Consider the following 23,095-nt stretch of genomic DNA (forward strand, 5'->3'; position numbering starts at 1 on the left):
TCTTCAATGGGAGCAGGATCTGTTAGAGAGGGAACCTAGACTACCAGCCCTGAAATACCAGCCCTGGGATGTGAGCCTGTGGCTGGGAACCACTCTCACAAGCAATGAGAATATCACCCTTTGCAGAAGTTTTGAAAGTGAGTTTCATCCGCGTGGCTTTGTTTGCAGCTAGTTGAGGAGTCAATCTGAGTATCTGCTAGGAGTCGGGTAGGGGGGCCTTGAGCTTGTCAGGGTTCATGTAGGGGAGGGGGCAGGTTTCAGAAAGATTATCTCACAGTTCGAACTCGTTAATGAAAGAAATAAATTAACCAAGCTCATTTTTCAGGGAATTCTTGTGTAAACTGGAAATTTTCCAGTCTGTGAGCCCCGCGCTGGGCTAACCCATAAATCACAGAAAGCAGGTTGTCTGTATAGCGAGAACCGCCACGTTCAGAGACGGGGGGAAAGAACCCAGCATATGTTCGTGGAGAAAAAACTACAGAAGCAAGACGGAAAAGACGAATACCTCCCTCACCCACTGCTGGAAAAAAAATAAAAGGCTTGGCCTCAGGCACTGTAACATACGCCGTCTCCAAAGAGCCCCCCAAACCAGGGGAAGGCACCTGAAACGGGTCAGCTTTTAATTGAATACGATATTAATTACCGTGTGCACCATTAACGGTTTGTGGGATTTGACTAATTAATGTAATAGTTTCTGAGTCACGCTCATTAAATATGAAAATTACGCCGGTGAAAGGTATCGGTTTCATTATCAATCTTGTATGGACAGGAGGGGGGAGGAGAAGGAATGGTTGAGGGGAGTTTCCCACCCTGACTTACTGCATTATCATCTCCTTCCTTCTAGAGTTCATTGGTAGGGGGAGGAGGAAGAGCAAGAGTGGAAAGGAAAGTAATGAAGAAGAAAGGAAGGTGGGAGGATCATTAGTGAAGGAAAAGAGAAAGAGAGGGAATGTAGTCTAGTAGTTGCAGTCAGAGACAGTCCGGACACAGGGGTTACATTCCACCCCTGTGATGGATAAGGTTTATTGGTAAGAGCTAGGACTGCCAAGTTCTAACCCTGACTCTGCCACTGATTCATTATGTGACCCTGGTCACTTCATATCTATGCCTCAGTTTCCCCATCCCCTAAAGTATGGGTAAAGATACCAACCCACTTCACACAGGGTGTAGGCAGGCTTAATTCACCAGTTTTTGTAAAGTGCTCTGGGATCCTTGAATGAAAGATATTGGGTAGGGACAAAGTGTTAACTTGCCATTAAAAACCATTCCTGGGTGGCAATACATTGGGCTGTAATCCCCCCCCCCCCCCCCCATGGGAACCTGGGAGCATGTGCCCTTCCCATATGGGGCTGGCTGTGCTGCAGAAACAATACGTTCAGCCTTGCAAGCAGAGCTGAGGTGGGTGGTCTGTCTCCCACCACTCTGCAGCAGCCCCCTTCAGCTAGACTAGCAGCCGCTTTGATGAGCTCCAAAGGGAGTTGTGGCCAGTTCTTCCTGGCCAGAATTGGTCACCCACATGTGGAACCTTGCTGGAGGGAGGAAATGGTGACATTCCAGACTTCCACAATAACAAAGAGGCAGCCTTCTAGGCTAGAGAATACAAAACTGAGAATACAAGCTGTCAAGGCTGCTTCCCCACTCTGAACTTTAGAGTACAAATGTGGGGGCCTGCATGAAAACTTCTAAACTTAACTACCAGCTTAGATCTGGTCTGCTGCCACCACTCCCAAAGCTAATTCCCTTCCCTGGGTAGCCTTGAGAGACTCTTTCCCAATTCCCTGGTGAATACAGATCCAAACCCCTTGGATCTTAAAACAAGGAGAAATTAACCATCCCCCCTCCTTCCTCCCACCAACTCCTGGTGGATCAAGATCCAACCCCCTTGGATCTAAACACAAGGAAAATCAATCAGGTTCTTAAAAAGAAGGCTTTTAATTAAAGAAAAATGTAAAAATCATCTCTGTAAAATCAGGATAGAAAAATAACTTTAGAGGGTAATCAAACTTAAAGAGCTCAGAGGACCCCCCTCTAGCCTTAGGTTCCAAGTACAGCAAACAGAGATAAACACTCTAGCAAAAAGTACATTTACAAGTTGAGAAAACAAAGATAAACTAACACGCCTTGCCTGGCTGTTTACTTACAAGTTTGAAATATGAGAGACTTGTTCAGAAAGATTTGGAGAACCTGGATTGATGTCTGGTCCCTCTCAGTCCCAAGAGCGAACAGCTTCCCAAACAAAGAGCACAAACAAAAGCCTTCCCCCCACCAAGATTTGAAAGTATCTTGTCCCCTTATTGGTCCTTTGGGTCAGATGTCAGCCAGGTTACCCGAGCTTCTTAACCCTTTACAGGTAAAAGGATTTTGGAGTCTCTGGCCAGGAAGGATTTTATAGTACTGTACACAGGAGAGCTGTTACCCTTCCCTTTATAGTTATGACACAAGCATGATGGTCGGAGACAGCCAGAGGGAAGAACTCTGGAGTGAGATAAAATCCTAACATCACAGGGGGACGTTTTCCAAGCACCATGGCGTGAGTTCGGGGCACCATCCTTGTTAACAACAGTGAATAAATGCATCACAGAGAGCCCTGGGGGAGTGAAGAGTGGAGATGACACCAGCTCTATTGTTTTTGTTGCAGTCCTTTTGGCTGATTCCAGAAGTGTTTGGCATGTGCTTCTGGAGGTGACTTCAAGCCAAAGCTGCAGGCCCAGGTATCCACCCCTTTTTCCTGGCTACTAGGTACCTACAAAGGGGAGAAACGAGAGACAGTGGGAAGGGGGGAGAAGACGAAGGAAGCCAACGAAGAAGAGGAAGAACAAAAGACAGGGTTTTCCTTTAAAAGAAAAAAAGGAGAGAGAGAAAAGATACATAGTAAATGGAAGACCTGGAAAGAAAGATTCCTAAGAAGTTAAAATAAGGAAACCTCAAAAGGGAGTGGATAGGAAATGTAGAAAGTGGGAGAATCAAGAGAGACCCGAGATCATTTTTTTAATAGCTGTCAGCTGCTTCATACAGCTGGGGCCAATTTAAGTAGCTACCTGTCTAGACAGCAGCAACTGATCAGAAAACTGAGGCTGGATCCAATGAGAGTTGGTGGAGGACCCACAATTAGTTATAGTCTTAGGCTTGGAAAATGAGACATTATATAGCGTGGGTAGCCAAAGCATGGTCCACAAACCAAACACAGCCCACGAGCTTCTGCAATGCAGCCCAGTGGTTCCCTCATCTCTAATATAGATGTGAGACCTACAGATCTGAACATGCAACACTCCATGTTGAATGAGCAGCCAGGCCAAGTCCTGTTATCTCCAGGGGCCACCCACACCTTGGTGCAAAAGAGAGGTGGCTACAACCTGTTGCATTTTATGAAGCTTCCATGGCTATTAGGCTCTTAGCAAGATGCCAGGGATCTGCCTTTGGGTGGCCAAAGTTTGGGCTCCCCTTGTATAACGTATAGCAAAGTCTTGGTTAAAGGACAAGTCAGTTCCCCTTGTCAACATCTGGAGCAAAAGCAGGGTAAACTCATTCACATTTTCATGGCCACATTTGTCAAAAGGACAATTAACGGTTCTTTATTTATAGATTTAGGACAACTTCCCTCTATGAATTTCCACCCTGAACCAGAGATCTCCTGTTCTGAACTAACTCACTACACAGAGGGATCTTTTGGAACAAACAGGCTTCAGACCAGACCGGTAATTCACTAGGCTCCCTCCTGATCCTGTTTGAAAGATGGCTTTTGAATTTACTAGCCAAGTTCACCAAAACATCACCAGACTTTAGTTTTGGATGTTAAACATTCAGGTGCCCATCAGAGCTACAGCCTTGAATCCTAATCAGCTCATACTTTGGGGATTGCCATGTAAACACACACACACACAAAAACCAAAATTTGAACTTTGACCTTTATGGCACTAAAAGGCATCTAGGTCATCAGTTAAGTGTATTTTAACCAAGAAAACGGTGAGCAAGTATGCTACAGGCACCAACATTGTTAGCGGCAGCCTTTTAAAGGGTCCACTGCCAATCGCTAGTATTAAATAGTACCCGAATCAGAAGTTAGGAGGTATATGGAAGGAAGACAAGTGTCTTTTCAGTTAAGACTGGAAATGAGATGGAGGATTCACCAGGGATAGCATAGAAAATGGCAATTCATGGTTTCCCGCCACTGCTTTGCCGGAGTAATAGGGCAGGGCTGAAGAAGGACCCCCTCCACAGGTAAGAGAGGAGTTTGATTTTTATGGCTCATTCAAACTCTTGTGACTGGCCTCCTTAACAGTTTCACTGGGGAAGCCAAGGATTGAATTTAGATATTGACCCACTAGGAACTGGATCAAGATTTCCTCAACCTGTTATCAGACGGTAACAACTTTTGATCATAATCAAACTGGAGCCAGATTCAGAATGATGCCCTAGAGACAAGTGGGAGCCTGTCTTCCTCCCCTTACATGTAAGAGCGCAAACTGGGATGTTAACTGTGGGCCCAGAGAACAAAGAGTTAAGCTGCTGAGGCACAAGATATCAGAGCACTGAGCCACAATACCAGCTCATACTTACGCTCAGAGTTTTCTCTGCTTGCATCCTCTGTACACTGCACTAGTTTGGTCTTTTTCAACCCCTCCTTGTGGTGGTCACAGAATTCCTCCCCAATCATCCTCACATCCAAGCAGATCAGTGGAGGGATAGTGGAACAGGCTGTTCCCCCCTGAGTACTGACCCAATCCCTGAACATCCAAAATAGAGAATTCTGCCCCCAGACATCCCACACCAGGTTTTTACACTAAGGCCAAGCACATGGTAGGGACAGAACTTTGGGAGTTCACTTGTCGCTGTGTGAATAGCCAAGTAGTAGAGATGGGATCAACAAAGCTCATAGTTATACATCTCTCTACAGTTCTCAACGCTATGCCAGTAACAATACAGGATGCTGAAGGGATTGAGTGCTGCAGCCCAATGTAACATGCTGTCACCAGCTTTATAACTAAGTTCTCTTCAGTTTAGAAATTTCTTATAGCACAGATGTATCCTGTGAATAAAAGCATAATATTCCCAATAAACACAGCAACTTAAACTTTCAACTTCAATGACTGGAAAAGGGTTAAAAGTAAAAACAAACCATCAGCTTCATACTCAGCGGGTACAGTGAAGCTGTAGAGAGTAACAGAGGGTCCTGTGGCACCTTTAAGACTAACAGAAGTATTGGGAGCATAAGCTTTCGTGGGTAAGAACCTCACTTCTTCAGATGCAAGTAATGGAAATCTCCAGAGGCAGGTATAAATCAGTATGGAGATAACGAGGTGAGTGTAGCACAACAATGAAAGCTACTTAATAGTTAGCGAGAAAGAGCTGCCGAAAGCTGTAGAAAACAAAGTACGTTAATACTTAATGCTAGAAGCTGTGGTCATATACCAGTGCTCTAGGGCAGAACTAGAGAGCAAGACTAGGTCAGTGTAGCATAGGTAAGAAAAATATAAAAATAAAAACATTTACTAGATAAGTTCATGAGAACTGATAGGGGTTTGTAAGACTCAACACTGGGTGGAGTTTTGCTTCTGAACACTTCAATGAGGATGGTTTGAAAAACTGAACAATAAGAAATGACAAAAACATAGAAGTCAGTGAGTAGGTGTTCTGTGTTTCTCTCTGTGATCAAGACTACTCATATTTATTAATAACTCAGCGCTTATAGTGCATCTCATAAAAAAAATCTTAAAGTGCTTTAGTAAGGACAGTAAGTAACAGTATCTTCATTTTACAGGTGGGGAAACTGAGGCACAAATACATTAAATTATTTGCCAAAGTCACACAAAAGTCAGTGGCAGCACCAGGAATACAACCCCTATCTCCTGACACCCACTCCATTGCTTTTACTACTTCGGTATTTGTTTTCTGTCACATTTTCCCCACAGACACTGCACTTGTTTAACAACCACAGCACACATTCTATTAGGAACGTTAGGTACAGCTCCCGACTGCTTAAGAAAAATCAGTCCTTACCAAAGCCCATTGTCAGCATGTCTTGTGTCCAGGCCAAAGGAAGTACAGCAGCCGATATTATTTGTTATTTCCATAATGCCACACATGTGGATGGTGCCTTACAAATAGATACAAGACAAAGACAATCTCACACAGAGCTTCCATTTAAGTCAGCTCCGCACGTCAAGGGTTTAAGGCAGTGTTTCACAAACTTGGGACATTGCTTGTGTAGGGAAAGCCCCTGGCGGGCTGGGCTGGTTTGTTTACCAGCAGGCTGAGGGACGTACTGGCCGCCGCTTCCAGCAGCTCCCATTGGCCTGGAGCAGCAAACCGCAGCCAGTGGGAGCTGCGATCGGCCGAACCTGCGGACGGGGCAGGTAAGCAAACCGTCCCGTCCCATCAGGGGCTTTCCCTACACAAGCGGCGTCCCAAGTTTGGGAAACACTGGTTTAAGGGATCAGCCTTTCAGAGAGCATGTTCCTCTCCCCTTGTGGTCTATCATAGCTCTGCAGGCATATTGCACTCAGTGTCCCTTGGGTCTTTTCAGAAAATTACCCAGACCAGATTAGCTACTTCTTGCCAGGACCCCTTCCCTATTTCCTCAGACCGTGGGTATCAGACCACTCCCAATCTCTTAAAGGGCCATGCCATGTGGCAGGGAGTTCTGACCAGCAGGCAGTACCCTGTCACACAGGCATCCATAGCTAACAAAAGCAGTGGGTATGGGGGAAAATGGCCAGGACAAAGGCATTCAATTCTAGGATACTGAGGTTTGGTGCTCATCCTGTTTGTTTTTTAAATAGTATGCTATAAAATTATATAGTGCTTCCTCACCACACATATGGGCTGCTTCTTCTTTCGTATGGCTGGTGTAGAGCACAGCTACAATTTCACCTGAAGTTGATCCAGCCAAGTGGCTACATCAGGAGTAGCAGAATTTACTATAGTGATGCCTCCTTCATATTTATAGATTGGGTAGTAGGTGGTAATATGTTTGATAGTTTATTGTGGGGAGCCACACTTGTACGCTGGGGAGTCCTTGATTTTCCATTTGTGCATTAGATGTCTGTATCTACCATAGTTCAGATTTGCTTCAGAGTTGACCAAGATGACCAAGGAAGGGTGAACTCAGGAACCTTCTGCATGGGCTCCAGAACAAGGTGCCTATTTTTTTAGCCCAATCTGCTTTCCAAACCTCCTTCTGATCATAGCCCGATTGCATGAGGCTAAGCAAATGTTCCCAGAAAGGCTTGCAGGACTTAAGGCAGTGGGTCTCAAACTTTTTTACTGGTGACCCCTTTCACATCACAAGCCTCTGAATGTGACCCCCCCCCATAAATTAAACACACTGTTTAATATATTTAACACCATAATAAATGCTGGAGGCAAGCAGGGTTTGGGGTGGAGGTTGACAGCTCACGACCCCCCAAGTAATGACCTCGCGACCCCGAGAAACCCAGTTTGAGAAACCTTGACTTAAGGTGTTGAGGGGCCATTGTTGAGGTCTTGGTGGATAGGAAGACATCTGTTTTCCTGGATTCGCTGAGCATCGCAGCAGTTCAGTATATCAGTCGGGGAGCGATGTTAGACAGAACAGATAGCCATGGTGTTGGAGTCGTCTGAAGGGTTCTGGTGATACACCACATCTCTGTATTCAGTTGGTTGTCAACAAGTCGCATGTGGCAGCATCTGCTTCATACCAGAGCACAATATTCAGCCACCAAATATACAAGTGCCATTGCAGATGTTCGCAACACTGAAGCCAATGCACTCCAGGTTGTACCTGCTAGTTTCTGAATTATGTTGGCTCTCGTTTTTATCTTTGCAGCTACCTTCTCAAGGTGATTATGGAAGGTGAGGGTCCAGTCAAGTTTCACACCGAGGTATGTAGGGCTGTAATCATGTTGCATATTTTTATCATAGAAAGCTACTTTCAGTGTGTTTTTGGCACTCCTATTATCAAGATGAAATCTGCTTAATATTGTTTTTCCAGGCTTTGGTTTGAGTCTCCATTTCTGGAAGTATTGGCGATATGGGCGATAACCACATAATAAACTGCAGGGCCATTGTAAGCTCCTTGGGGCATGCATTATGTCTTCCAGTGTGTTTGTACAACACAATGGTGCCCTCAATGATCCTGCCCAAGTACTACCACATTAACTATAAAAATAATGTGATGAATGGCATTGTCATGCACCTTTGGAGGCACTCTGCGCACTAATCCATTGCTACCGGGACTACGTTCAACATTCCAAGCCTCTGCACAGCATCAAAAAATTGCCATGTCCTTTCTTGAATATTATGGACATGTACAGGTAGAACAGGTTTTCATATCTGCACATGAAAAAGATCAATTGGAAGAGAGGTCATTCCAGCCCACCCCTTGTCCAATGCTGGATTGTTCCCTACCGGACATTTTCTAGTGCTTTTCCAGATGAGTTTTAAAATGTCCCAAGCAATGCGGCTCACACTATTACCCTTGGGAGACTATTCCCCAGCTAATAGTGAGACCTATTACTAAGGCTCTTCTGATTTTCAACATAAAATTTTTCCATTACTCTTCATTATAACTCCAGGGACCACCCAAAATAGTTTCCTTTGTTCCTTCATCTTTACACTTGCAGACCTTTATGCCATCTCCTAAACATATTTAGCTCTTTAAATCTCTCCTCATAAGTCCATGTCTCCACCTCCCTGATCAGTTCAGTTGACTCTCTTCATTTTCACATATGCACCTTTCCGATCTGCAAGAGGGCATCCTGCTATTGCCAACCAAAGACAGAGACTGATGCTACATAGGGTCCAGCTGCAGAGCGAGAGGAATTTCTAAACATCTAGCTAAACTTACCATGGATGGTACCAGACAAGAAAATAGTCACAGATGTCCCTATTTTCCTGTTTATCACAAAAAGACCCTGAGATTTCCCCCACTGCCCACAATGTGCAGATGACACTGATCCCAGAATAAAACTGTTGCTGCTTTTCCAGTGCTGTGCAGCAGTTTTAGACTCTTGTGCTCTCACAGGCATCAGGGAGCTGTAAACCAGTAATTTTATAGTCAAGGCAAAGTTTTGTAGATGAAGGTTGGCACAAACTGACACAGCCTTTTCAGAAAGAGGCCCGGGGGTATTAACATCTCTGCATTAAGACAGAAATGTGCTCTGTGTGCGTTTGGGGGCACAGAATTGTGTCCTGTTCCTTTATTCTTTATTAACAAACTCTTTGGGGATTCATTCCACAAATGGATCTCACAGAGCTATGTAGACTAGGGATCTTTTTCTTAAAATGAACAGACCAGCCACACCCAACTGTATAATACAGTTTGCAAATTCTGAAGGACGCAGCGTCTGACAGAAAAACCCTTCCTGCCTTATTTATCAATGATCTCTATTTAATAGAGTCTGAACGGTTTATACTATACATCTCTGTGGTATCTGAACACCTACCTTTATCTCTGCTCTTCATACTTACCCTTACCTGAACTGTTGTGCGGTGCTTTGTCTTGTCTATATTAGATTGTAGACAACACAGGGCAGGGATTATGTAGTTTCTGTGTTTTGCAGAGCACTGTGTACTTTGTGTGATGCTTATTAAATAATTATTCTCTGTAATACAGCTGCTGCTATAACTGCTGAAGCTCAACAGGCTGGTGGAGCCAGTGCCACAACACAGAAGTATTCTCAAGTGAGGGATGTAATACATACCTTCAAGGATACAATGAATCATATACCGACAGGGTGGGGGTGATTTGCTGTGAACAGAAGAGTATTGCACCCCAGTCACCACACCTCAGAGCTGAGGAAATAGCTAGTAGCTTATGGCTTTGAAGTTCTACTCCACTTTTTCAGTTTATGGGGCAAGAGTTTTTCCACTAACAGCTTAAAAAATGCACTGTCTATATTATTAGTTTTACATAATTCAGGGTAGGGAGACTAGATGGCACAAGAGGGAAGGATTATTTCAAGCAACATAAAAATGTAACAATCCTCCGGTCAAGCAGGGATTGGAGCGTTTAATCATTATGGAACTGGATTTTCCACCTTCTACAAAAAGGATTGGTGGATTTATAGGGTACTAATGACATAGTCACTGACAGCCAATAGAAAAGCTTTGTCCATGTCCCCTATTCCAGATCTACTTGATCATATCAGCTGAAAAGAGTACTGTCTGATTTCTGTCACACAAAGCTCCAGTCCTCTCTCATTACAGTCCCAGCCTGTTGGCTGCAGCATAGAAATGCATGGAAGTACCCTCCTGGGTTGCCATTACTGCAGAACCCAAGCATGGTAGGAAAACACTGCAGAGAACAATCCCCTATACAGGGTGACCAGACTTTCATGGTAAAAGATAGGACTCCTGCTCCTCAAAAAAGGGCATGGAAGTGTTCAGGGAGCTGGAAAGGAGAGAGAAAATGGAGTCCACAATTCAGCCAAATAGCCACCACCTTTTACTCCCCAGGCCTCCTTTCAATATAAAACCTGAGCCACATGATTGCGAGAGGCCAGGTGGGAATAGACAGTACTCACCCATGCTGTGTTCCCTTTGCTGTATTTCCTACTTGCATCTGCTGTCTCAGGGTTTTTGGAATATCCTTCTTGTCTAAGCTCTGGCTTATTTCCTGCCTTTAGCCTCGTCCTTCCAGGCTTTCTAATATTCTGCAAGTCTGTCGCATCTTAGGCGCATTTAACATGTGCGATTTCAGCTTTACGCGGTCGGCAAAAACAAAAACAAAAAAAAAGAAAAATAACAATTTAAATACTGTTTCTGTAGTGTAATGTACTCAATGTAATTTTGACTATACGCAATCTTTGCTTTAGGCGCTGACTGCGGAACGTAACCCCAGCGTAAGATGAGACAGACCTGTACTCTCTTCTTCCCTTTTCCCCCTCTTTGTTCTTTTGTTCTGTTGCTATTTACTGAGCACCCCCCCCCATGGCCAGAAGTGCCTCTGCAGCACCCTCTGTTCACCCTCTTTGGGGACCCTTAGAAGCTTCCCACAGACTCTCCGAGACTACCACCACCAACAGCCTGGGGCTGGGTTAACCATCAAAATCAGTTCAAAATAGTCCTCAGTGTCCCAAATGTAAAGTCCATTTCAGCAACACAGAACTTCATACTCATCTCTGGCTCTTCTGCTGCACACGGAGCTCTTATTCTGCCTCAGACAGTTCTTCGTGGAGCTGCCAGTCCTGTTGTTCATAGCTGGGGCACTGGCTGCATTCTCCCTGTCAGTGCGGTCCCTGTTCTGAGGGAGAAGACAACATATATACTGTAGTGCCCTCCGTCAGAGCTTCCCCCCATTGGTTGGGAGAGAGGGGAGCCCTGCCCTAACCAACAGGGCTCCTGGTCCAAGGCCCTTAAAGGGACAGCGTCTTGGTTTTCCCCATCCAACTACTAATCCCAAGACCACTTCTCTTCCTGCTACCAGGCCATTTCCAGGGCCTCTATTTATTCCAAAGTTCCTGCAAGGGAGTCTCTGGCCCCCTCTAGTGTTAAAGGGCCAGTATACCCCATTACATGATTACTTTTCTGCTCATTCTTTCTCTCTTTTCTTCTTTAGTTGGCTTCCTCTTCCGTACCTAGCTCTCATGTCTCTCAACCTGCTCTCTCACATCCTCCTCATTTTTCTCCCACCAGACTCCCTTTTGGCCCCATTCCTCACACTCCAGTATAATCCACTGTAGGGCAGCTGAGAGTGAATGAGTCTCTGACTCAATGCAGAGATGGGCTGGCATGAGGATATGGGTATAGGGGCACACAGTGCATCATTTCCTACAGAGCCTGCTGCTGCGATTGGAATAGTGGGACCTCAGCCAGAACCAGCACGTCTACCACATTCCCTATAGTGCCTCCTGCTAGAAAAGACTAGGACTGCAGTAGCTGGGAGCTCCCCCACAGTCAGCACTCTTACCCTGTTCCCTACAGTGCCTCCTGCTGGAGCAAGCTGAGCTGCCCTCAGCTGGAGCTCTGAGTCGTTATCTACCTGGACACCTCCTGAGAGAGACGAGTGTTAAGAAAGCAGGCAGCACTCCCTAACAGGAGAGGAAGTGGTTTATGCCCATTCCCTGAATGTCCCCATAGGTATTTCAACCCAGAGGACTATAAACATCTTCATTTATAATGCTGAGAGAGGTTCTTTGGGACTGACATTCTTGTGCCAGTCTGTAAGCATTATATGACATTCCAGCAGGGAATCAAGCAAGCAGGGGGGCAGAAGACAAAGAAGAAGTTAATTTCAACTGGATTTTTGGGACTTCTATAATATGCAAGATCATATGGAGAAGAAGAGACTGGAATGAGAGAGATCATCCAAGCTTTCAGGAGCCACTGGAGGTATTGATATTCTGAGATGCAATCAGAGCTGTTTCTTGACATTGGACCACAGTTCCCTACCCAGGCTGCTCCCCCATCTAAAGGAATCTAAATGTTTCTACTTGTGGAATCCCCTCCCAGTTCTTTTAGTCCAGGGGGTAATGATGCCATAGAGGTGGAACCCTTTCATCAACCCCAACAGGGATCTACTGAGTTTCCATCCCCTCCCTGAATGGAGGAGACAATATGCCTCTTGTTATTTCTGTAATACTATAGGGGAGCCCAGGAAGTAGTGGCAGAGGTGGGATTTCATTACTGAAAGCCCATTTCAAAACAAGAGCTAAAATTTCATGACAGGAGTGCCACCCTCCAATGGAAATAAAGCTACTGGGAATGACGCACCTCCCCCCAAAATGGCAGCCCTCCAAAGCTAGGACAAGTTCCACAACACTCTTTCTGACAAGCCACAAAATAACCGTCCTGCCATCATGCAATTCTCAGAGACATGTGGATCATTACTATGTATGAGCCCCCATGTCCCCAGCCATGACTTCAAACCCCATCTGGCTTGGTGCATGGATTCCATGGAGAATCTTTGCTGAAAAAAGTTTGTAGCCAGACCAGTCCTGGCTGAGCTTTGGCATCCCCACCAAATCTCTCTGCTCTCCATTTGTCAATTTTAAGTGATCATTTCTATTCAATCTGATACATATTATAAGAATATAAACAAATGCCTCTTGCTGTATCAGGGCTGGGATCACTTTCCTTTATAGCCATCATTTATTACACGCCGACAGTTGGCCGTTCCATGGAATTCCAAAGAGGCTATCACCTGGACGATCACCAGGAAACACACTTGCATTTACATTCTGTCCAAACAGATAGGTAGGAGGCCTGTGATTTATATCAAAACTTCAGTGCGCTCCAAAATTTCTTCTTTCTTTATTCCCCCCACTCTATTCACATCTTCAGAGTGAATTTGAATCCCATCAACATGGCTCATCAGGACAATCACAAGACACTGGACTAGAGGGAGAAATTCTCTCTATTTTCTTCCTAGTTTTTCTTCTTTCATTTCCCTCTCTCCCCGCCACCACACACACATACTCTCTCCCTTTCCCTCTCTCCCTCCCCCACCCCCCGCCCCACACATACCCCTCCCTAGAAAGGCCCACAGGTATTGACCAAAGAAGTTTGCTGGGGTATCATCCAAGATGTGCTCTTCGCCTGAGTACTGAGTGTGATGCCTTTCTAATACTTCTAGACCTCAGCTTCATTAATCAGTTTGAAAGAATGTGTCTGTATCATCTATTACTAGGTAATGATCCGATAGTGTCTTTAATTGCAAAAAAAATCACAAAAATCTGTGTAGAAAAATCACTTTAACAATGAAATGCAGCCACCTCTGGGGTGGAATTTGGCAGCTGTTTAACAGTTCACATAACAGTTTAGGGCAGAAAGTGAATAACAGTATTGTATCTAACTAAAAATGCAAAGATAGTTTACAGAGGAGAATATAATTAGCATGGTTAGAATCTGACAGACAAAAGGATTAATGTTAACTCTTACATAAATATCTCATAAGATCTGTAATGGCCACACGTAGATGGGGGCCTTGATTTTGTATCGCCTCTAAAAAACGAGAAGCACAGCACTGTCAAGCACCATGACAGGACATTTGGTCAGTATGGAGTCAACAGAAAAACAAACACCAGTTCCATTGCAACAGAACCCTGGGTTTTCTTGAGGGGGCTTCCATCTAAGTATAAGCTAGCTCTGACCTTGGTTAACTTGGGACATCTAACAGGACTGGAGCCTTACATACAATGACTGCAAGAGAGAAAAGGGAGCAGTGGAACATAAGGATGCTGTTGGATCCTGTCCCCAGACTAGAACTCCCTTTCCAATGGGCATGGCTCAGAGATTTTTTTTGTCATGAAGTAGCATTATCAAACTGTTGTCCAGCACTTCTCCTCTCTCATATCTTTATAGGAAATGTGGTCTAGTGGTTAGCATACAGGATTAGCAATCAGAACTCCTGAAGTTCTAGCTCAGGTTCTGCCCCTGACTTTATCTGCAATCTTAGGCCAGTCACTTAATCTTTGTGCTCTGATTTCCTCATCTGTAAACTGGGTATAACACCTGCCTATCTCCAGGGTCTGATGTGAAGTTACATTATTAATGTTGGTAAAGTGCAGTATGAACCTCCGATTAAGGCCGCCATAAACATGCTAATTATCATTATGCTTCTTACCAGATTACCATGACGCATCCTGTCATGAAGGACATCCATATAAGAGATATGATAAAACTGGAAAATGACTCCTCTTCCCTTTACAGCTCCAGCTAGTAACTTGGGTGGTACCATTTTGGCTCACAGTACATTTTCAGTACAGGTGACCAGTGTTGGAATTTCATCTCTTGGTGGGTTGGCAATTCCCCTGCCCTTTGATTTTGGGGTGATCCTATGAAACAAGCTTCCAGGGCAATATGCAGCATAACCAGCTGCTTTCCTGTGAACACCCCACTACACATGGGAGCAGATTTACAACTGTGGGGAGGCTCAGAAAGGCAACTCTTTGCCCTTTCTACTTAAATGACCTTGTTTGAGTAGAGGGGGAGGAAAATCTTCAGCGTGCCTGCAACCTCCTGTGCTCCAGGACAAGTGCTGGGCTGTCTACATAGGTGGCAACACTTAGACTTTTTTCCAAAGGACAGCTGGGGGCTGCCAAGTTCCATCCACCACAGGGGAGGGCAAACTACGGCCCACGGGCCGGATCCAGCCTGTCAGGGCTTTCAATCCAGCCCGAAGGATTGCTCCCTGCCTGCCCTGGCCCCACACTGCTCCTGGAAGCAGCCAGCACTGCGGCCCCTAGAGGAGGGCGGGCAGAGGGCTCCGTGCGCTGCCCTCGCCTGCAGGCATCACCCCCCGCAGCTCTCATTGGCCGAGAACGGGGAAATGCTGCCAACGGGAGCTTTGGGGGTGGTACCCGCAGGCGAAGGCAGTGTGCAGCAGAGCCACCTGCCCCACCCCACCCCCAGGAGCCACTGCCGGACATGCTGGCCACTTCTGGGAGCGGCGTGGGGCCAGGGCAGGCAGGAAACCTGCCTTAGCCCTGCAGCGCACCACTGCCACCCTGGAGCCACTCAAGGTAAGCGGCACCGGGCCAAAGCCCACACCCTGAACCCCTCCTGCACCCCACACCCCAACCCCCTGCCTTGAGCCCCCTGCCACACCCCTTCTGCACCCCCAACCCCCTGCTTTGAGCCCCCTCCCACACTTCGCACCTCTTCCTGCACCCCAACCCCTTTCCCTGAGCCCCTTCCTGCACACCGCACCCCCTCCCACACCCCAACCTCCTGCCCCAGCCCTACATGCATGGCCCTGCATACAATTTCCTCACCCAGATGTGGTCCTTAGGCCAAAAAGTTTGCCCACCCCGATCCACCAGAAGGTTTTGGGTGCATTCTGGTTAATGTTAGCTGAGATATAGTAATACCTTACAAATATATACTAATCAGTCAGCACCACCCCCTAGTGAGGTAGTCAGTGTGATCCCCCTGTGGGGCGGGGAAGCTAAGGCAGAGAATAAGTAACCTGGCCATGCTACAGATGGAGTCATTAGAACACAGGAGTCGCTTGCGTTCAGTCACATACTTCACCCCATACACCACGCTGCCTCTCACACTCGAGCTGTCCATCTTTTGTGACCAGAGGCTGTACTAGTTCCTCAGCACAGGAACCAGCTCAGCCACAGGCTACTATCTAGGATACAGAACGCAGTGGGCCAGAGACAGCCTGAGTGAAGCCACCCTCACAGTTGTAACTTGTTTTAGGCCACCATACCCCAAACCCAAAAAAATTGAGTGACCCATGGTTGTGGGATATAAAAATCTCACAGGCCAGCCTGATAGGCTGCAAGGGAGAGGTGTGTAAGGACAGTGAATTACCTGTGATCTTGAGGATAAATCAGTGAAACCCTCAACACTGGCAATCAGTCTAGATTTGAGATTATTTCCATAATATAAAAGGCTAGAAAAGAACGGCTACTTACCTTCTGTAAGTGTTGTTCTTTGAGATGTTTTGTTCACGTCCATTACACATTAGGTGTGCGCGCGCCGCGTGCATGGACGTCGGAACCTTTTTCCCTTAGCGGCTCCCGTCGGGCCGGCAGGGCCCTCTCCTTCCCGCCAGAGCGGCGCCCCGCTCCAGGGTATATATATCCCTGCCGACCCGACCCCTCCGGTTCCTTCTTGCTGGAGACTCCGACAGAGGGGAAGGAGGGTGGGAAGTGTAATGGACGTGAACAACACATCTCGAAGAACAACAGTTACAGAAGGTAAGTAACCGTTCTTTCTTCTTCGAGTGATTGTTCACGTCCATTACACATTAGGTGATTCCCAAGCTTACCATTGGAGGTGGGTAGGAGTCAAGGTACAACTGACTGTAGCACAGCCCGTCCGACCATCGCATCCTCTCTGGTCTGATGATGGATCGCGTAGTGGGCTGTGAACGTATGCACGGACGACCAGGTGGCCGCTTTACAGATCTCCTGGATAGGGACCTGCGCCAAGAAGGCCGTTGAGGACGCTTGGGCCCTAGTCGAGTGGGCCCGGATCTCTGGGGCTGGAACATTGGCGAGCTCATAACATGTGCGTATACAATGCACAATCCACGCCGACAAGCGCTGTGTCGAGATAGGCAAGCCTTTCATACGTTCCGCAATGGCAATGAACAGCTGAGGTGTTCTGCGGAACAACCTGGTCCGTTCCAGGTAGAACGCTAATGCCCTTCGAACATCAAGGGTATGTAGGCTGCGGTGATGAGGGTCCGTATGGGGTTTAGGGAAGAACACCGGTAGACAAATGTCCTGTCCCATGTGAAACTGCGATACCACTTTCGGGAGGAATTTGGGGTGCGGCCTCAGTTGCACCTTATCCTTATGAAAAACTGTATAAGGGGGTTCTGAAGAGAGGGCCCTCAATTCTGATACCCTCCTGGCCGATGTGACGGCCACGAGAAATGCCACCTTCCACGAAAGGTGCGTGAGGGAGCAAGTGGCTAGGGGTTCAAAGGGGGGTCCCATGAGCTTTGTCAGGACTAGGTTCAGACTCCACGCAGGGACAGGCGGGCGCGAGTAGGGAAACACCCTGTCCAGCCCCTTGAGGAATCGGGCCACTGTGGGGTTGGAGAACACTGACACTCCCAACTCTCCTGGATGGAAAGCCGAAATGGCGGCTAAATGCACTCTAATCGAGGCGGGCACGAGCCCTTGATGCTTGAGGTGCAGTAAGTAGTCCAGGATCGACGGAACAGAGGCCTGTAAAGGCTGTATGTGCTGAGGCTCGCACCAGTGGGAGAACCTTTTCCATTTGGCCAGGTAGGTTGCTCTTGTGGAGGGCTTCCTACTACTAAGGAGGATTTGTTGAACCTGGCGAGAGCACCTGTGTTCCGCATCGTTCAGCCAGAGAGAAACCACGCCGTGAGATGTAGCGATGACAGGTTCGGGTGGAGCAGGCGACCCTTGTCTTGTGTGACTAGGTCGCGATGGAGGGGAAGGGTGATCGGGTCGGCTATGGACAATTCCAGCAGGGTTGTGAACCAATGCTGGCATGGCCAGGCCGGGGCGATGAGTATAATTGTCGCCCTGTCCCTGCGGGTCTTGAGGAGGACCTTGTGTATGAGTGGGAACGGAGGGAAGGCATACCTCAGGCTCCCTCCCCAGGGGATCGTGAAGGCATCTGCCAATGATCCCGGGCTGAGGTTCTGAAATGAGCAGAACTGAGGGCATTGACTGTTGTCCTTGGTGGCGAACAGATCCACCCGGGGAAAGCCCCACCTCCGGAAGATTGAATGCAGGACGTCTCGCCTCAACGCCCATTCGTGCATTCGGTAGGATCGGCTGAGGCGGTCCGCTAAGCCGTTTTGGATCCCCGGGACATACGTTGCGATGAGGTGGATCGCATGGGCTATACAAAAGTCCCATAATTGGAGTGCCTCGCGACAGAGGGGAGAGGACCGGGACCCGCCCTGCTTGTTTATATAGAACATGGCGGTAGTGTTGTCCGTCAGGACTGCCATGCTGTGACCTTCTATGGTGGCGTGGAAGGTCTGACAGGCGAGGCGAACCGCTCTTAGCTCCTTTAGATTGATGTGAAGCAGTTTGTCTTCTCTGGACCACAACCACTGGGTCCGCAGTTCCCCCAAATGCGCTCCCCAACCCAGGTCCAATGCATCTGTTACTAACGTCAGAGTGGGCTGTGGGGCGGCGAAGGGAATCCCTTCGCAGACCTGCTGTTGATCGAGCCACCAGCGGAGCGAGCCCAACACCCGATCTGGGATTGTCACCACTAGATCCAAGGGGTCTCTGTTGGGGCGGTACGTTTGGGCAAACCACAACTGCAAAGGCCAGAGCCTTAGGCAGGCGTGTCTGACCACATGTGTGCAGGCTGCCATGTGCCCTAGGAGTTGCATGCAACACCTTGCCGTTGTCATGGGGAATTTTTGGACTGAGCTTACGGCCCTCTGAATTGTCAGGAACCGTGACTCTGGGAGGCTTGCCCGTGCGGTCACCGAGTCCAGGGTTGCACCTATGAAGTCCAGTCTCTGTGGCCTTGGCTACACTTACCAGCTAGTTCGACGGCTGGAAATCGAAGTTCTGGGTTCGACTTATCGCGTCTAGTCTGGACGCGATAAGTCGAACCCGGAAGTGCTTGCCGTCGACTGCGGTACTCCAGCTCGGCGAGAGGAGTACCGCGGAGTCGACGGGGGAGCCTGCCTGCCGCGTGTGGACCAAGGTAAGTTCGAACTAAGGTACTTCGACTTCAGCTACGTTATTCACGTAGCTGAAGTTGCGTACCTTAGTTCGAATTAGGGGGGGTAGTGTAGACCAAGCCTGTGTGGGAACTAACGTGGACTTGGGCATGTTGACCAGGAGGCCGAGCCTGTCAAACATCTGCAAGGCCAGTGTCACGTGAGATCAGACCTCGGCCTCCGACCTGCCCGCGAGAAGCCAGTCGTCCAAGTACGGGAACACACGCATCCTTCTCTTCCGAAGGAAGGCTGCTACTACGGACATGCATTTCGTGAATACTCGTGGTGCTGATGCCAGGCCAAAAGGCAGGACCGTAAATTGGAAATGGCGCTGGTTGATAGTGAAGCGCAGGAACCGCCTGTGGGCCGGATTGATGGCGATGTGAAAATAGGCATCTTTCATATCGAGGGCAGCGTACCAATCCCCCGGATCCAGGGATGGGATAATAGTTCCAAGGGAGACCATACGGAAGCGCGTTCTGATTAGAAACTTGTTTAGGTCGCGCAGATCCAAGATAGGACGGAGGCCCCCTTTTCCCTTGGGAATCAGGAAGTATCTGGAGTAGAATCCTTTTCCCCTTAGGTCCGGTGGGACCTCTTCCACTGCTCCTATTGCGAGAAGGGTCTGTACCTCCTGCATGAGAAGTTGCTCGTGAGAGGGGTCCCTGAAGAGGGACAGGGAAGGGGGATGGCAGGGAGGGGGCGAGGAAAACTGGAGGGTATAGCCCGCCTTTACTATGCACAGGACCCAGCGGTCCGATGTTATGCGCAACCATGCCCGGTAGAAATGGGACAGGCAGTCCTTGAAACTTGGAGGAGGATCCGGTATGTAATGTGGTACGCTGTCCTCGGGCGTAGCTTCAAAAGCCTGGTTTGTTCCCTGGCTGCGGCTTGCCCTGGCCGTGACCTTGGCCCTGGTTAGGCGTATTGTTACGTCTCCACCTGTTATCCCTGCCACGACGGCGGTACGGTTCGTGCCGAGGGTGAGGGTGGTACTGCCTCTGTGGTGGCTGAGGTTTAAAGGGCTTGCGCTGTGTTACCGGGGTATGCATCCCTAATGACTTAAGGGTTGCTCGCGAGTCCTTAAGGCTATGTAGCCTGGCGTCCGTTTGGTCGGAGAACAAGCCCGAACCTTCAAACGGGAGGTCCTGCAGTGTGGTCTGCACCTCTGGCGGAAGGCCTGAAGCCTGTAACCATGCCGAACGCCTCATCACTACCCCTGACGCAATTGTTCTAGCCGCTGCGTCGGCTGAGTCAAGGGAGGCCTGCAATGAGGTCTTGGCCACCGCCATCCCCTCGTCCACCAGGGCCGTGAACTCAGGATGTGCGTCCTGTGGTAGGGAGTCCTTAAACTTGGAGACTGATGCCCAAGAGTTAAAATTGTGTCTATTTAGAATCGCCTGCTGATTAGCGATCCTCAGCTGAAGGCCCCCAGATGAATAGACTTTCCTCCCGAACAAGTCTAATCGCTTTGCTTCCTTGCCCTTGGGCGCAGGGGCTTGCTGGCCATGATGCTCTCGCTCGTTGACCGCCGAGACCACCAGCGAACAAGGAGACGGGTGCAAAAAGAGGAAGTCAAATCCTCTAGATGGGGCGAAATATTTCCTCTCCACACCTCTTGCAGTTGGTGCACTGGAGGCCGGCGTTTGCCAAACCGTCTTATAGTTGGACTGGACTGTCCGTATAATCGGGAGGGCGACTCTGGAGGGCCCCTCCGGGCTCAGGATATCGACCATGGGGTCTTCCTGTTCTACAGTCTCCTCCGCTTGCAAGCCCAGATTGAGGGCTACCCGGCGAAGCAGGTCTTGGTGCGCCCGATGGTCAATCGGGGGAGGGCCAGACACTGTCGTGCCCGCTACTGCCTCGTCCGGCGAGGAGGAAGAGGTCGTGGCCTTCTGCCCATCCTCATCTTCCTGCAACCCGGCATCGACCGGTTGCTCCTCTGGGGCCTGACCCACGGTGTGGGACTGGGACGGTACCGTGCTCGGTGCCGAGTCCACTCCTTCCCGCTCCTGCGGTCTAGAGACCGTTGCCTCCTTCTGAGATGGCGGGCGGTACCGCGGGGAGCGGGATCGGTACCCTGATGGCCCGGACCTCGAGGTCCTAGATGGGGGCCCTTGCTGGTGGTAGGCCCAGGGTGTCCAGAACGGCCATTGGCTCGGTTGGCCCCACTGGGGGTGGCCACAGGCTTCGTAGTCCCTGCTAGCCTGCTCCCTATGGGCATACCCGCCGTACCGGCCCGAGTCAGTCTCCGACACCACGGACGGTGACCTGGAAGGCCACGGCGGAGCCGTAGGACGGTGCCGGTCTGGGTTTGGGGAGTAGCGCCTCCGCGACCAGGACCTGGAGCAGCATCTCGCCGACCTGGACCTGGATCGGTACCGGTGATCGCGGGACCGGGAACGACTACGGCTGGTCGGTCTCGGGTAACGTACCGCCGACGCCTCGCGGTGCTGACTCGTGCTTGGTTGCTGAGTCGGTGCCGACCGCTTGTTGAAGCCCGACTGCTGCGGTGCTTTCTGCGCCGAGGGCAACCGGGAGTCCACCGAGGCGGAGCTCGACCGGGACCGGTGCCTTGAACGGTGCCGAGATGGCGACCGTGATGGACGCACCATCGCCGGCTTGCCTCTGTGTGGCAGCTTCGGCGGAGCGTCCTCAGTTTGTGGAGGGGCCTCAACGGACAATGCAATGAGGTCCTTAGCTGCCTCAAATGTGTCCGGAGTGGAAGGCTGTTCCAAGAGCTCCTCCAGCCCTTCATCCTCACTCGACGCGCCTATTCCAGGGCTCGACGGGCCTTTCGGCGCTGGAGCCACTACCGGGGTCTGTGCCGGGCCCGTGCCGGCCTTAGGCGCACTCGAGGTCTTCACCGGCGCCGCCCTCTTATGCGGGGAGCGTCCTCGGGCCTTGGGTTGGCCCTTTGATTTTGCTGGCGAAGACGACCGGTGTCGTACATGCCCCCGTTGGGTCGGTGCCGTGGGCTTCGGTTGACCCGCCGGCGCCAGTTCCTGCACCGATGCCGGGGCGCTCCGCACGGAGGCAGACGGTGCCGCCGAAGTGGAGGGCTGTAACGCCGTCTCCATGAGCAACTGCTTGAGGCGAAAGTCTCTTTCTTTTTTAGTTCTGGGCTTAAAAGCCTTGCAGATCTTGCAGCGCTCTTTCTGGTGAGCTTCCCCCAGGCAGCGGAGACACGAGTCGTGGGGGTCGCTCAATGGCATAGGCTTGCGGCACGTGGCACAAGCCTTGAAGCCTTGGGCGTGCGGCATGCCCCGCCGCCCAGGGCCGGTGCCGGGGTTGACCAAGCAACCACAGCAGGAACTTTAAGTACCTAATGAGCTGTTAACTACTAAGCTCAACACTACTACTAAATAACTGATAACTGTTTGCTAAATAACACTAATGACTATGCTAAGGGACACTCTCAGACGAGAGATAGAGTTGTTCCAACGCCGCCACAGACGGTAAGAAGGAACTGGAGGGGTTGGGTCGGCAGGGATATATATACCCTGGAGCGGGGCGCCGCTCTGGCGGGAAGGAGGGGGCCCTGCCGGCCCGACGGGAGCTGCTAAGGGAAAAAGTTTCCGACGTCCATGCACGCGGCGCGCGCACACCTAATGTGTAATGGACGTGAACAATCACTCGAAGAAGAACATACATTTTAACTGAAAGTGGAGATTCTTTTTTGCATGTATAGGTCTCCTGAATCAGAAGCTTTGGGCTTTGCAGGTCCCCCAAGATTGACCTTGCATGGGAACAGTTCCACAAGGATCCCAGATAGGGTGACCAGATGTCCCGATTTTATAGGGACAGTCCCGATTTTGGGTTTTTTTTCTTATATAGGCTCCTATTACCCCCCTACCCCGTCCCGATTTTTCACACTTGCTGTCGTGTCACCCTAATCCCAGATATATGAGAACATCCAAGCCTATGTTACAAGCTTTATAAAGGACATGTCAATTCCCTTGGGTTCAGGCACCTCAGGTCCCAATTCTTTGG

The 23,095-nt window shown here is 49.2% G+C and overlaps 1 long non-coding RNA gene across 1 annotated transcript in view; it reads right to left on the bottom strand.

Moving 5' to 3' along the window:
- Positions 1–10,508: 10,508 nt before the first annotated feature.
- LOC128837186 (uncharacterized) overlaps positions 10,509–23,095 on the bottom strand; it is a 77,521-nt gene continuing 64,934 nt past the window's right edge. The window contains exons 4-5 of the long non-coding RNA XR_008444915.1: positions 11,094–11,221; positions 10,509–10,678 (exon numbers count right to left, since the gene is read on the bottom strand). This is a non-coding gene — a long non-coding RNA (uncharacterized LOC128837186). The remainder of the gene's footprint in view (positions 10,679–11,093; positions 11,222–23,095) is intronic.

The sequence above is a fragment of the Malaclemys terrapin genome, chromosome 4, assembly GCF_027887155.1.
Source record: "Malaclemys terrapin pileata isolate rMalTer1 chromosome 4, rMalTer1.hap1, whole genome shotgun sequence".
Classification (NCBI taxonomy): domain Eukaryota; kingdom Metazoa; phylum Chordata; order Testudines; family Emydidae; genus Malaclemys; species Malaclemys terrapin.